Source organism: Anomaloglossus baeobatrachus, chromosome 4 (assembly GCF_048569485.1).
Source record: "Anomaloglossus baeobatrachus isolate aAnoBae1 chromosome 4, aAnoBae1.hap1, whole genome shotgun sequence".
NCBI lineage: Eukaryota > Metazoa > Chordata > Amphibia > Anura > Aromobatidae > Anomaloglossus > Anomaloglossus baeobatrachus.
The window spans coordinates 680,197,515-680,208,784 of record NC_134356.1 but is presented as its reverse complement, the minus strand read 5'-3'; the positions used below and the strand labels follow the sequence as shown (position 1 = coordinate 680,208,784).

General features: G+C 54.9%; 1 non-coding gene across 1 annotated transcript; it reads right to left on the bottom strand.

Annotated features, from left to right (window-relative positions):
• Positions 1-11,090: 11,090 nt before the first annotated feature.
• TRNAS-ACU (transfer RNA serine (anticodon ACU)) lies at positions 11,091-11,164 on the bottom strand. The gene has a single exon. It is a non-coding gene; the product is annotated as a tRNA-Ser (tRNA).
• Positions 11,165-11,270: the final 106 nt, after the last annotated feature.

Genomic DNA, 11,270 nt, shown 5'->3' with positions numbered 1-11,270 from the left:
CAGATCTCACCAGCGACCAGTGACCAGCCCCCAGCCAGCAGCGACGCGTGGAAGCGTAACTAAGGTAAATATTGGGTAACCAAGGAAAGCACTTCTCTTGGTTACCCGATATTTACCTTAGTTACTAGCGTCCGCCGCTCTCATGCTGCCAGTGCCAGCTCCCTCTTCCCTGCACTCCTAGCAAGAGTACACATTGGGTTAATTACCCGATGTGTACTCCAGCTACGTGTGCAGGGAGCAGGGAGCCTGCACTGGCAGCGTGAGAGCACACCGCTTAGTGCTGGCTCCCTGCACTCCTAGCCAAAGTACACATCAGGTTAATTACCGATGTGTACTCCAGCTACGTGTGCAGGAAGCCGGCACTGGCAGCGTGAGAGCGGCGGACGCTAGTAACTAAGGTAAATATCGGGTAACCAAGGAAAGGGCTTCTTGGTTACCCGATGTTTACCGTGGTTACAGGTTACCGCAGGCTGCCAGACGCCAGTTCCCTGCTCGCTTCAGTTCGTCGCTCTCTCCCTGTCACACACAGCGATGTGTACTTCACAGTGGGAGAGCAACGACCAAAAAATGAAGCAGGACATTCAGCAACGACCGGCGACCTCACAGCAGGGGCCAGGTCGTTGCTGGATGTCACACACAGCGACAGCGACGGGACGTTGCTGCTACGTCACAGAAAATGGTGACTTAGCATCGACGTCGTTGTCGTCGTCGCTATGTGTGACACCACCTTTAGTGCCAGAATAAAAGAAACCCCCTCAAGTAAACACATTTTGGAAATTACACCCCTCAAGGAATTGACCTATATGTGTAGTGATAATTTAGTCTCTGAAAAACACCCATGGAGTCACACGCACTGAATGTTACAGATTTAAAATGGCAAATAACCCCTTTTCATGCCCAATCTATTGTAGTGTGTGTACATTGTGTCCAGCTCGTGCTTCTGGAGACACCCTCATCCCTTTAAATTATGTGCACTCTCTTCACTACAACAATGCCAAGCATAAGAATGTGGACACTGTCACACCGTGTCTGGCTAAAAACTAGCAGAGTATCAGGACTTCTTCTCATGCTGTTTACACAGCAGAGTCAGACACCACACAATACGGGCTTCGACCAGCTGTGCTCTTATTAGTAATCTGGCTTGCAGGAGTTAATTTCTGCTAGCCTGTGGATTGCTGCTGAAGTCACATGCTGTAGAAGACCTATCATAGTGGCCATCGCCATTTTTAAGATGGTGGAGCTTGGTTTCCCATGTTGATGATAGCTTTATGCAATTACGGTCCTTGTGCTTTGATATCTTGTTGCTGGTGAATGACTGTGTCCTGCTTGGTGTGTTGTGGGAAAACCCTTGTTGCCTGATTATTTCCTTCCTTCCTTTAGTTTCCTCCTCCTGACATATTGTCTATACGTCTGTGATTCCTGTGAGTTTGAGTTATGTTTCCCCCGTCCCCCGGCTTAAAACAATGTTTTCGGATATAGTGTGTTAAAAACAACCTTTGCTGCCCTCTTTTCCCCCCGAAATGGTCTTTTTATGGCTGGCTGTATGTGGGCAGAGGGCCGACTGGCCAATAATTTACTTCCCGTTAGCCCATCCAAGCGCCTGACCAGCTCGACTCCAGTAATGATTACCCGAGCATTGTTGTATTCGACCATCACTACTCATTCTAAGTACCAAGCACCTGAGCATGGGAGTGATCGCTCTTTACTGGTTACAAGTACCGAGCACCCGAGCATGGTAGTGCTCGCTCTTTACTGGTTACAAGTACCGAGCACCCGAGCATGGTAGTGCTTGCTCATCAATGGCACTAATCTAAAGTTCCATTTACACTGTTCCGCTACCATGCACTAACATTCCTAAGAATTGTGCAAAGAATCAAGCAGTCTGAACAGGCTGCTGACCATCCCATGAAAGGGAAAAATACTGGTTCATCAGGTGAAACGATCTTGTGGCCTGCACAAAAGGTCATTGTTCACGGATGCACATTATACTGTATAACAAAAGAACCTGTGCAGTCGGGAGCAATGGCAGCCTATGTGCACTGTATGAACTATGACAGATCGGCCTGTGCACATCTATAGAGTGGTCTGCCTTTATAAACCGGCTATTTAATCATAGCTGATCAGTAAATATTGAGCAATCAGCAGCAGTTTAAGTATGTTAAATCTACTGGTGTTAGGCTATGTGCGCATGTCGCGGGCGGGGAGGAGGGTGTCAGCACACTACGCTCACCCCTTCTGCTCGGGTCCGGCAGTTGCTGCTCAGTGGTGGCTCGAGCTGTGGGCCGGATCCCGGGGGTTTCTCGAGCGGCACTCCTCGCTCGTGAGTGAAAGGGGTTGGTTGGGTGTGGGGATTGTTTATTGTCCGTGACGCCACCCACGGTTGTGGTGATTGCACCACCGCTGCTCTATACGGGGATCCCGGGGATGGTGATGCGGAGCAGCCAGGTGTTGTGTTGCCCCTCCGTGGGTAGGGGTTGGTGATCCCGGGGCCCGGTGATGGCTTGGGGGGGTGCAGGGCCTGGTGGGCGCAGGGACGCGGGGGCAGCGCTGTGCCTTGCGGCACTGTGGTACTCACTCAGCCTGAGACGTTGACACAGTTTTTACGGTAAACCAAACGGCTGGTAAGACGGTCCCACGGACGGCTGCACTTGCTCTCCCGGTAGGTGACGGTGATGTCCCTTTTCCTAGCACCTTGGTGTACTTGTTGGTTGCGATGGGTCCCCACCGGTAACCCGCTCCTCGGCTTCAAGCTGGACCGGAGGAGCTCTACTCTTTGCCCGCAGGCGCTGGCCCTAAGAAACTGGTGCCTTGGCGGTGGCGGTGTCTCTCTTACACTGGCTGGGCTGTTGCCTTCAATCGGGACTTGGTTGTTGGGGGATCTACGTCCCCTTCACTGACGGATTCGGCAAATTATGGCGACTCCAAGCCTTGCCGGGGTCCGAGAGGCCCCTGCCCTGGTGCTGACTGTCCTTCGGAACACTGCTTCAGACCACCGGGCACACAGCCTACGGGGTCCTTCCAGGAACTTCCAAACGGTCCGCCTTCAGACAGTCACCGCCGTTGCTGACCTTGCTGACCTGCCCTGCACTTAGCTGGACTCTTCAGGCTTTGCACACTCCTTCTGTTCTGTCACCACTCTTGCTTTCCTCCTTTACTACTTTTCTTCCTTTACTTTCACTTAGCTCATTACTTTAGCCCTGTCTGGGCTACTCCTCCACTCCTTCCACTTCCTCCTCCCTGACTCAACTCTCTTCAACTGCCTGGTGTCTCCCGCCTCCAGAGCTGTGATCTCCTCGGTGGGCGGAGCCAACCGCCTGGCCCACCCCCTGGTGTGAATCATCAGCCTCTGGAGGAAGGCAACAAGGATTTTTGGTTAGCTTAGATGTTCCTACCTGGGATGTAGGGTGTGGTGGTGTGTGACCTGTGTCCCCTGGCTTGCCCAGGGCGACACATTCCCCCTTAGCAAAATGCAGACCGTCCGCGGGCTGCCGTCCAACACTGGTTTTATTTTTCTGCAAAAGATAACATGGTAAAATAACATATGTACATTTTCAATAATAACTCTTCCCAAAACGGGAGGCACATTTCTTAAATGTTGCATAACGGTTTACGGTTACGGTTTACGCTCTCTCCCACCCAAGCAACCTGGCCCTGATGCTGCCCCTAAAGCCCAGGCAGCACCCCTTGACCCACAGTCCAGCACAAGTCACCCGAGCGGGATCTGTCCTTCCCCTCCAGAGGGTAGCCACCGGTTCCTTTGGTGGCTGGGCCCCAGCCTGCTCTGCTGAGGGCCCTCCCTCCAACCTGCCTCTCCGGAGGCGGCATTGCGGAAACGGTAACGGCAAACAACTATTTACAAGCCACTTAACGTTTGTGGGTGCCCTGCAAGTTCACGGGCTTGTCCATGGATAGTTCCCATGCAAAACTTTTTAAACGGTCCCCACGGGGACAACGGTGCCGGCTCCAGCCGGTTGCAAATCACACTAAATCAGGTGAAGCTTCGGTAATCATTTTCATCATTGGCAGAACTTTCAAACTTTCAAACAAACAACACTCTTTACATTCCCTGACCCCTTGTACTCACAGAACGGTCTCCCTGTACCTAAGTGGAGGTCTACCTCGGTTGGAACGGGTGGACCTTCGGGGACCGGTGTCAGTGGTGCTAGACAGTGGGGTAGAGGGAACAATCGGCTCCTCCTCCCGGCTATAGTGTGGGGCAGGCGGAGGCGTAGGGGAGCTGGGTACAGGTTCATCCCTGGGCTCTGGCACTGGTTCTGGCTCACGGTTAACCGCTTCCACTACTTCTTCATCCACGGGTTGTGGGAACAGTATCACTGGAAGAATCACCGCGCCGTTCTGTGTAGGCCAGTTTGCTGGGAAGTCACCCATCACAGTGTGGATTACCTCTGCTGCCTTCTCCGCTGGTGGAGGAACCGGTACTTCAGCCTCTGCCTTCAATGCTGGGGGGCACCTTTTTAGATGGTCCCGGGAAACTGTGGCCAGGGTGCCCCCTTGGTCACGACTGATCTGGTAGGCTTTCCCATCTTCCCATTCTGTGGGTTGTATGACGTAAGGGACTTGCTCCCACTGATCGTCCAGCTTGTGGGCCTTCCTCTTCCGTTTCAACACTACATCTCCTGGCTGGAAAGGACCCGCGGATGCCTTCTGATTGAACCGGTGCTCCTGCTGTTCTCGACTTCGACTGAGGTTTTTCTCCACATACTCCTGGATTTTCCGGTATTGTGCTCTCCTCCGACTTTCCCACTCCGCCGTCGAAGGGAGTGCTTCTGGGGCCTCCAACCCCATCTCCAGGTCCACCGGCAGGCGGCCAGGCCGAGCCCTCATCAGATATGCTGGGGTGCACTTCGTCGAGCTAGAGGGGATATTATTGTACATGTCGACCAAGTCGGGTAACTTTTCCGGCCACAGGTTCCGTTCTTCCAGCGGTAGCGTCTTGAGAAGCCCCAGGACCAAGTGGTTCATCTTCTCGCACATGCCGTTGGTTTGGGCGTGGTACGGAGTGGTCCGGATTTTCTTGCAGCCGTACAACTGGCAGAATTCGTGGAACACCTCTGCTTCAAAGGCCGGGCCTTGGTCAGTCAGCACCTTTTCGGGGTACCCATGAGGTCGGCAAAAATAAGCCTGGAACGCTCGAGCAGCAGTTCAACCAGTCAGGTCCTTAACGGGGACTACCACCATAAATCTTGAGTAGTGGTCTACAATGGTCAATGCGTAGGTGTAACCACTTCGGCTAGGGGTGAGCTTGACATGGTCTAGGGCGACCAACTCCAGCGGCTGATGGGTGACTATTGGATGTAAGGGTGCCCTCTGGCTAGTCTCGTCCTTTCTCCTCAGCGTACAAGGACCGCACTCTCGGCACCAGGCTTCCACTGATTCACGCATCCCACTCCAATAGAACCGCTCCCTCAACAGCATCTCCAGCTTCTTCCACCCGAAGTGGCCAGCACCATCATGGTATGCCCGCAGAACAGTAGCGACGTCAGCTTGAGGAATGACCAACTGGCATATTTTCTCATGGGTCTTCGGGTTGATCAGCTCACGGTACAGCCTCCCTTGGTGTAGGTAAAGCCGTTTCTGTTCCTTCCACAAGCGTTGGGCTTCGGCTGGGGCGGCAGGGTCTATTCCCGTAGCACCTTGTTCCAGCAGAGTCTTGACGAGGCGAACAGCCGGCGCTTGGTCCTGAGCTTCCTGCCACTCTTGACTGGGCCGTGGGTCCAGATCCACTCGTTGCTGATGTACTTGTACCCTCTCAGTAGGCGGCTGGTGAAACGCAGGCAACTCAATCTCCTCGAGGTCGTCGTCCTCGCACCCTTCTTCTGACAAATGGGGCATTCGGGAGAGTGCATCCGCATTTATGTTGACGCGACCGGCTCGGTACTTTATGGTGAAATCATAGTTGGCTAGCCGGGCTACCCACCGCTGCTCCAACGCGTCCAACTTGGCCGTGTTCAGGTGAGTCAGCGGATTGTTGTCCGTAAACGCGGTGAATGTTGCTGCCGCCAAGTAGTGGCGGAACCGCTCCGTGATAGCCCACACCAACGCCAATAGCTCGAGCTTGAAGGAGCTATAGTTCTCAGGGTTCCTTTCAGTCGGCCGGAATTTTCGGCTAGCATAGGCAATCACCTTCTCCCTTCCATCCTGGACCTGGGATAGGACCGCTCCTAGCCCCACGTTACTAGCGTCCGTGTGGAGGATGAACGGGCGCCCATAATCAGGGTATGCCAGGACCTCTTCTCCGGTCAAGGCCGCCTTCAACTGACAAAAGGACTCTTCATGCTTGTCCTCCCACGACAGTGGGGCTCCAATGGGTCTACCACCTTTGGTCTGTCCCACGAGGAGGTCTTGCATGGGGGCAGCCATCTTCGTATACCCCTTTATGAAGCGCCGATAGTACCCCACCAGACCCAGAAACTGCCTTACTTCCCTTACTGTAGTTGGTCTCGGCCAGCTCTGGATGGCAGTAATCTTCTCAGGGTCGGGGGCGACACCATCCGCACTCACCACATGCCCTAGATACTGCACCCTGGGTTTCAGCAGGTGGCATTTAGAGGCTTTCAATTTCATCCCGTACTTGGCAAGGGACGCGAACACCTCGGCCAGGTGCTCCAGATGGGCCTCATACGTCTGGGAATAAACAATCACATCATCCAAGTACAGCAGGACGGTCTCGAAGTTTAAATGTCCCAGACAGCACTCCATCAGCCGTTGGAAGGTTCCGGGGGCATTGCACAGCCCAAACGGCATGCTATTGAATTCGCAAAGCCCCATCGGGGTGGTGAAGGCGGTCTTCTCCCGGTCCTCTGGGGCCACGGCCACTTGCCAGTATCCGCTGGTGAGGTCAAGGGTCGAGAAGTAGTTTGCAGTTCTCAGTGCAGCCAAAGACTCTTCAATACGAGGTAATGGATAGGCGTCTTTATGGGTTATCTGGTTGATCTTCCGGTAGTCCACACACATCCGCATGGTACCATCCTTCTTCTTGACCAGTACCAACGGAGCGGCCCAGGGACTACAGCTGTCCCGAATAACCCCTGCCTCCTTCATATTCCTCAACATATCCTTGGCACACTGGTAATGTGCAGGGGGAATAGGTCTATACCTCTCTTTGATAGGGGGATGTTCACCGGTGGGGATGTGGTGTTGGACCCCCTTGATCTGCCCAAAGTCTAGGGGGTGCTTACTAAAAACCTGTTCGTACTCCTGCACCACCCGGTATACCCCTGCCCTGTGATGTGTAGGGGTATCATCAGTGCCTACACGTAGCTGTTGATGCCACTCCTTTGTCTCCCCCTGGGGTGGGGAAGTGCCGGTGGTAGGTGGGAGTGTGGATGGACTGGCTTCATGGATAGTGTGAGGGTCCAGGGTGAGCAGCTTGGCAATGGTGGCATACCGGGGAAGCCTGACTTCTTCCTCTCCACAGTTCAGCACTCTCACAGGCACTCTCCCTTTCTTCACATCCACCACCCCTCGGGCGGCCATTACAGTGGGCCAGTGCTCGGAAGGCATGGGCTCCATCATCGCAGGGTAGTCACGCCCCTGAGGCCCTACTGCTGCCCTACACCAGATCATCATCTCACTCCTAGGGGGCACAGTCAATGGAGCAACATCCATCACTCTCACTCCACCAATCTCCCCTCCTGTTGAGCTTACATGCTGGCGGTACATCAGGGCTCGGATCTCACGCTGCACAGCCCTCTGCCGGCTCCCTGCCGCTGTGGTGGCTAGCTGTTGTAATAGGGTTAACACATCAGCCATGCAGTGCTCCATCACATTGGTTCCCAGCACTATTTTCGGGTTATGATCACTGGGCTCATTCATGATCACAATCATACCCTGGTGTTGCAGTTCGGCTTGCCCCACTGTCATAGCCACTTGTTTATACCCCACCTGGGTCAATGGGAGTCCATTAGCGGCAATCAATGTTATACTATTGTCTGGGGGCGCCAGTTCGTCTACGGCCCAATACCGCTGGTACAATGTGTACGGTATGGTAGTTACCTGTGATCCAGTGTCCAAGAGAGCCATCACTGGTATGCCGTCCACAGCCACGGGGATGATAGGGCGGGCCCCGATATATCGGTCCTGCCAGTCCGGGGGGCCACGATGTTCTACTCCTGAGGATTGGCCCGGGGCCCCAGGGGTTGCTCGTTTAACGGGCACTGTCGGTAGTAATGACCTGGCTTACGGCACTTGTAGCAGATTGGGGGTCTGCTCCGCGGGTTGTTAGCACTTTTCCGTTGCATCCAGGGAACATCCTCGGGACTGTCAGCAAGCTGTATCTGCGCTGGAGGCTGAGGTCTGGTCAGAGGTTGTAGTGCAGCCAGGATTTTGTCAAGGTCTCCGTCCATGCGACGGACCTGGGCTGCCAGTTCTTCCACTGCGCTGCTCGGGGCTGCAGGTGTTGGAGAGGTTGATTTGGCTGAGGCCGCCACAACGGGAGCCGTCTCGACGGGCCACGGGGCGGGTTCCAGAACTTCGGTTGCTGGGGGCTGTAGTGCTTTAATGGCCCGCTCCTTTAACACAGCAAAGTCTACATCAGGGTGTTCCAGGGCCCACAGCCGGAGTTGTTTACGATCCTCAGGGGACCTCATCCCCTGCGCAAATTGCTCCACTAACATCTTGTTGCTATCCGCCTCATTAATAGGGTTCGCCCGCTTCAGCGTGCGGAGGGTGGTCTGCAGACGTAGAGCATAGTCCCGAATGCTATCCCCAGCTCGTTGCCGGCACTGGTAAAACTGCATCCTCAGCTCAGCTTCAGTCCGGGTCTCGAAGGCAGTCTGTAGCTTCTCAAAGATGGTGGATACAGAGAGCCGGTCCCCCTCGGCCCAGGTCTCCGCTTCCTGCTCCGCCGCACCGGTTAACTGGCCTAGCACTATCGCTGCACGTTGCTTATCAGTAAGGGGGTACAGCTCTAGCAACGGGTTAAGCTTTTTCCGGAAGGCCTGCAGGGCATCCGGTTTCCCGTCATACTGCGGTAGCCAGGCAGCTCCGGGCGCATAGGGCAAGGAGAACGGCATGACCTGAGCGAGCGCGGGGGCCGCGGCACCTCCCGCCGGTAGGGCCGGGACCTGGGCAGGTCCATTCCCATCCGCGGGTGCCGCTGCGGCTGCGACCACCGCTCCTCCAGCGGCTCCGTCGGGCGCAGACATCTTGTTTCCGTCCCCCTTAGCTCTTTCCGGCCCCTTCAGTCTCGGGGCGGGGTTTTGGCCTTCGCGCCTCTACTACTCGAGAAGACGCTCGAGCGGGAACTTTTCGCGCCAAAGATGGCGGCTTCTGAAATTTTTCTGCCGGATACCTCTGGCGGTAACAAGGCGCACCTCTACCTGACGGCAGAGCGGTAAGATCCTGTTCGTGATGCCAAGTTGTTGCGGGCGGGGAGGAGGGTGTCAGCACACTACGCTCACCCCTTCTGCTCGGGTCCGGGGGTTGCTGCTCAGTGGTGGCTCGAGCTGTGGGCCGGATCCCGGGGGTTTCTCGAGCGGCACTCCTCGCCCGTGAGTGAAAGGGGTTGGTTGGGTGTGGGGATTGTTTATTGTCCGTGACGCCACCCACGGTTGTGGTGATTGCACCACCGCTGCTCTATACGGGGATCCCGGGGATGGTGATGCGGAGCAGCCAGGTGTTGTGTTGCCCCTCCGTGGGTAGGGGTTGGTGATCCCGGGGCCCGGTGATGGCTTGGGGGGTGCAGGGCCTGGTGGGCGCAGGGACGCGGGGGCAGCGCTGTGCCTTGCGGCACTGTGGTACTCACTCAGCCTGAGACGTTGACACAGTTTTTACGGTAAACCAAACGGCTGGTAAGACGGTCCCACGGACGGCTGCACTTGCTCTCCCGGTAGGTGACGGTGATGTCCCTTTTCCTAGCACCTTGGTGTACTTGTTGGTTGCGATGGGTCCCCACCGGTAACCCGCTCCCCGGCTTCAAGCTGGACCGGAGGAGCTCTACTCTTTGCCCGCAGGCGCTGGCCCTAAGAAACTGGTGCCTTGGCGGTGGCGGTGTCTCTCTTACACTGGCTGGGCTGTTGCCTTCAATCGGGACTTGGTTGTTGGGGGATCTACGTCCCCTTCACTGACGGATTCGGCAAATTATGGCGACTCCAAGCCTTGCCGGGGTCCGAGAGGCCCCTGCCCTGGTGCTGACTGTCCTTCGGAACACTGCTCCAGACCACCGGGCACACAGCCTACGGGGTCCTTCCAGGAACTTCCAAACGGTCCCCCTTCAGACAGTCACCGCCGTTGCTGACCTTGCTGACCTGCCCTGCACTTAGCTGGACTCTTCAGGCTTTACACACTCCTTCTGTTCTGTCACCACTCTTGCTTTCCTCCTTTACTACTTTTCTTCCTTTACTTTCACTTAGCTCTTTACTTTAGCCCTGTCTGGGCTACTCCTCCACTCCTTCCACTTCCTCCTCCCTGACTCAACTCTCTTCAACTGCCTGGTTTCTCCCGCCTCCAGAGCTGTGATCTCCTCGGTGGGCGGAGCCAACCGCCTGGCCCATCCCCTGGTGTGAATCATCAGCCTCTGGAGGAAGGCAACAAGGATTTTTGGTTAGCTTAGATGTTCCTACCTGGGATGTAGGGTGTGGTGGTGTGTGACCTGTGTCCCCTGGCTTGCCCAGGGCGACACACGCACGTGTGCATATTACATGCAGTTACGCTGCGCTTTGTAGCGCAGTGTAACTGCATGCGTTCTGCGTCCCCTGCATAATCTATGAAGATTATGCAGGAGACGTGCGCACATGGCGTCTTAGAGCGCAGCGCTTCGGCTGCTGCCCGAAGTGCGCGTTCTAAGAAGTGACATGACACGTTCTCTGCTGGCACCATGCGCTTCAGAACGGAGCTTTTCAGCTGCGCTCTGAAGCGCACCTTTTAGGTCCCGTGCAGAGCGCACACGTGCACACATAGCCTAAATGTAACTAAACAGTATCACAAGGGTCTATGATGTTGATACTTTTAGGAACTTAGACTGATGGTGAAACTGTCTGTTTTATAGATCTAAAAATCTGACCACATTACTTCATCTGACTAAGGTCATACACCCGTTAAATTGCAGTTTGTCATAAAAGAAAAAAAGCTGTCCCGTACGGGGATCGAACCCACAACCTTGGCATTAGTAGCACCACGCTCTAACCAACTGAGCTAACCAGCCATGGGAGTTGAATGCTACAGAGAGAAAATGATGATGAAAATTAACTCCATAGTTTCCACAAAAAATGAAAACATTTTCATAGAAAAATATAGTATTTTATTTTCAG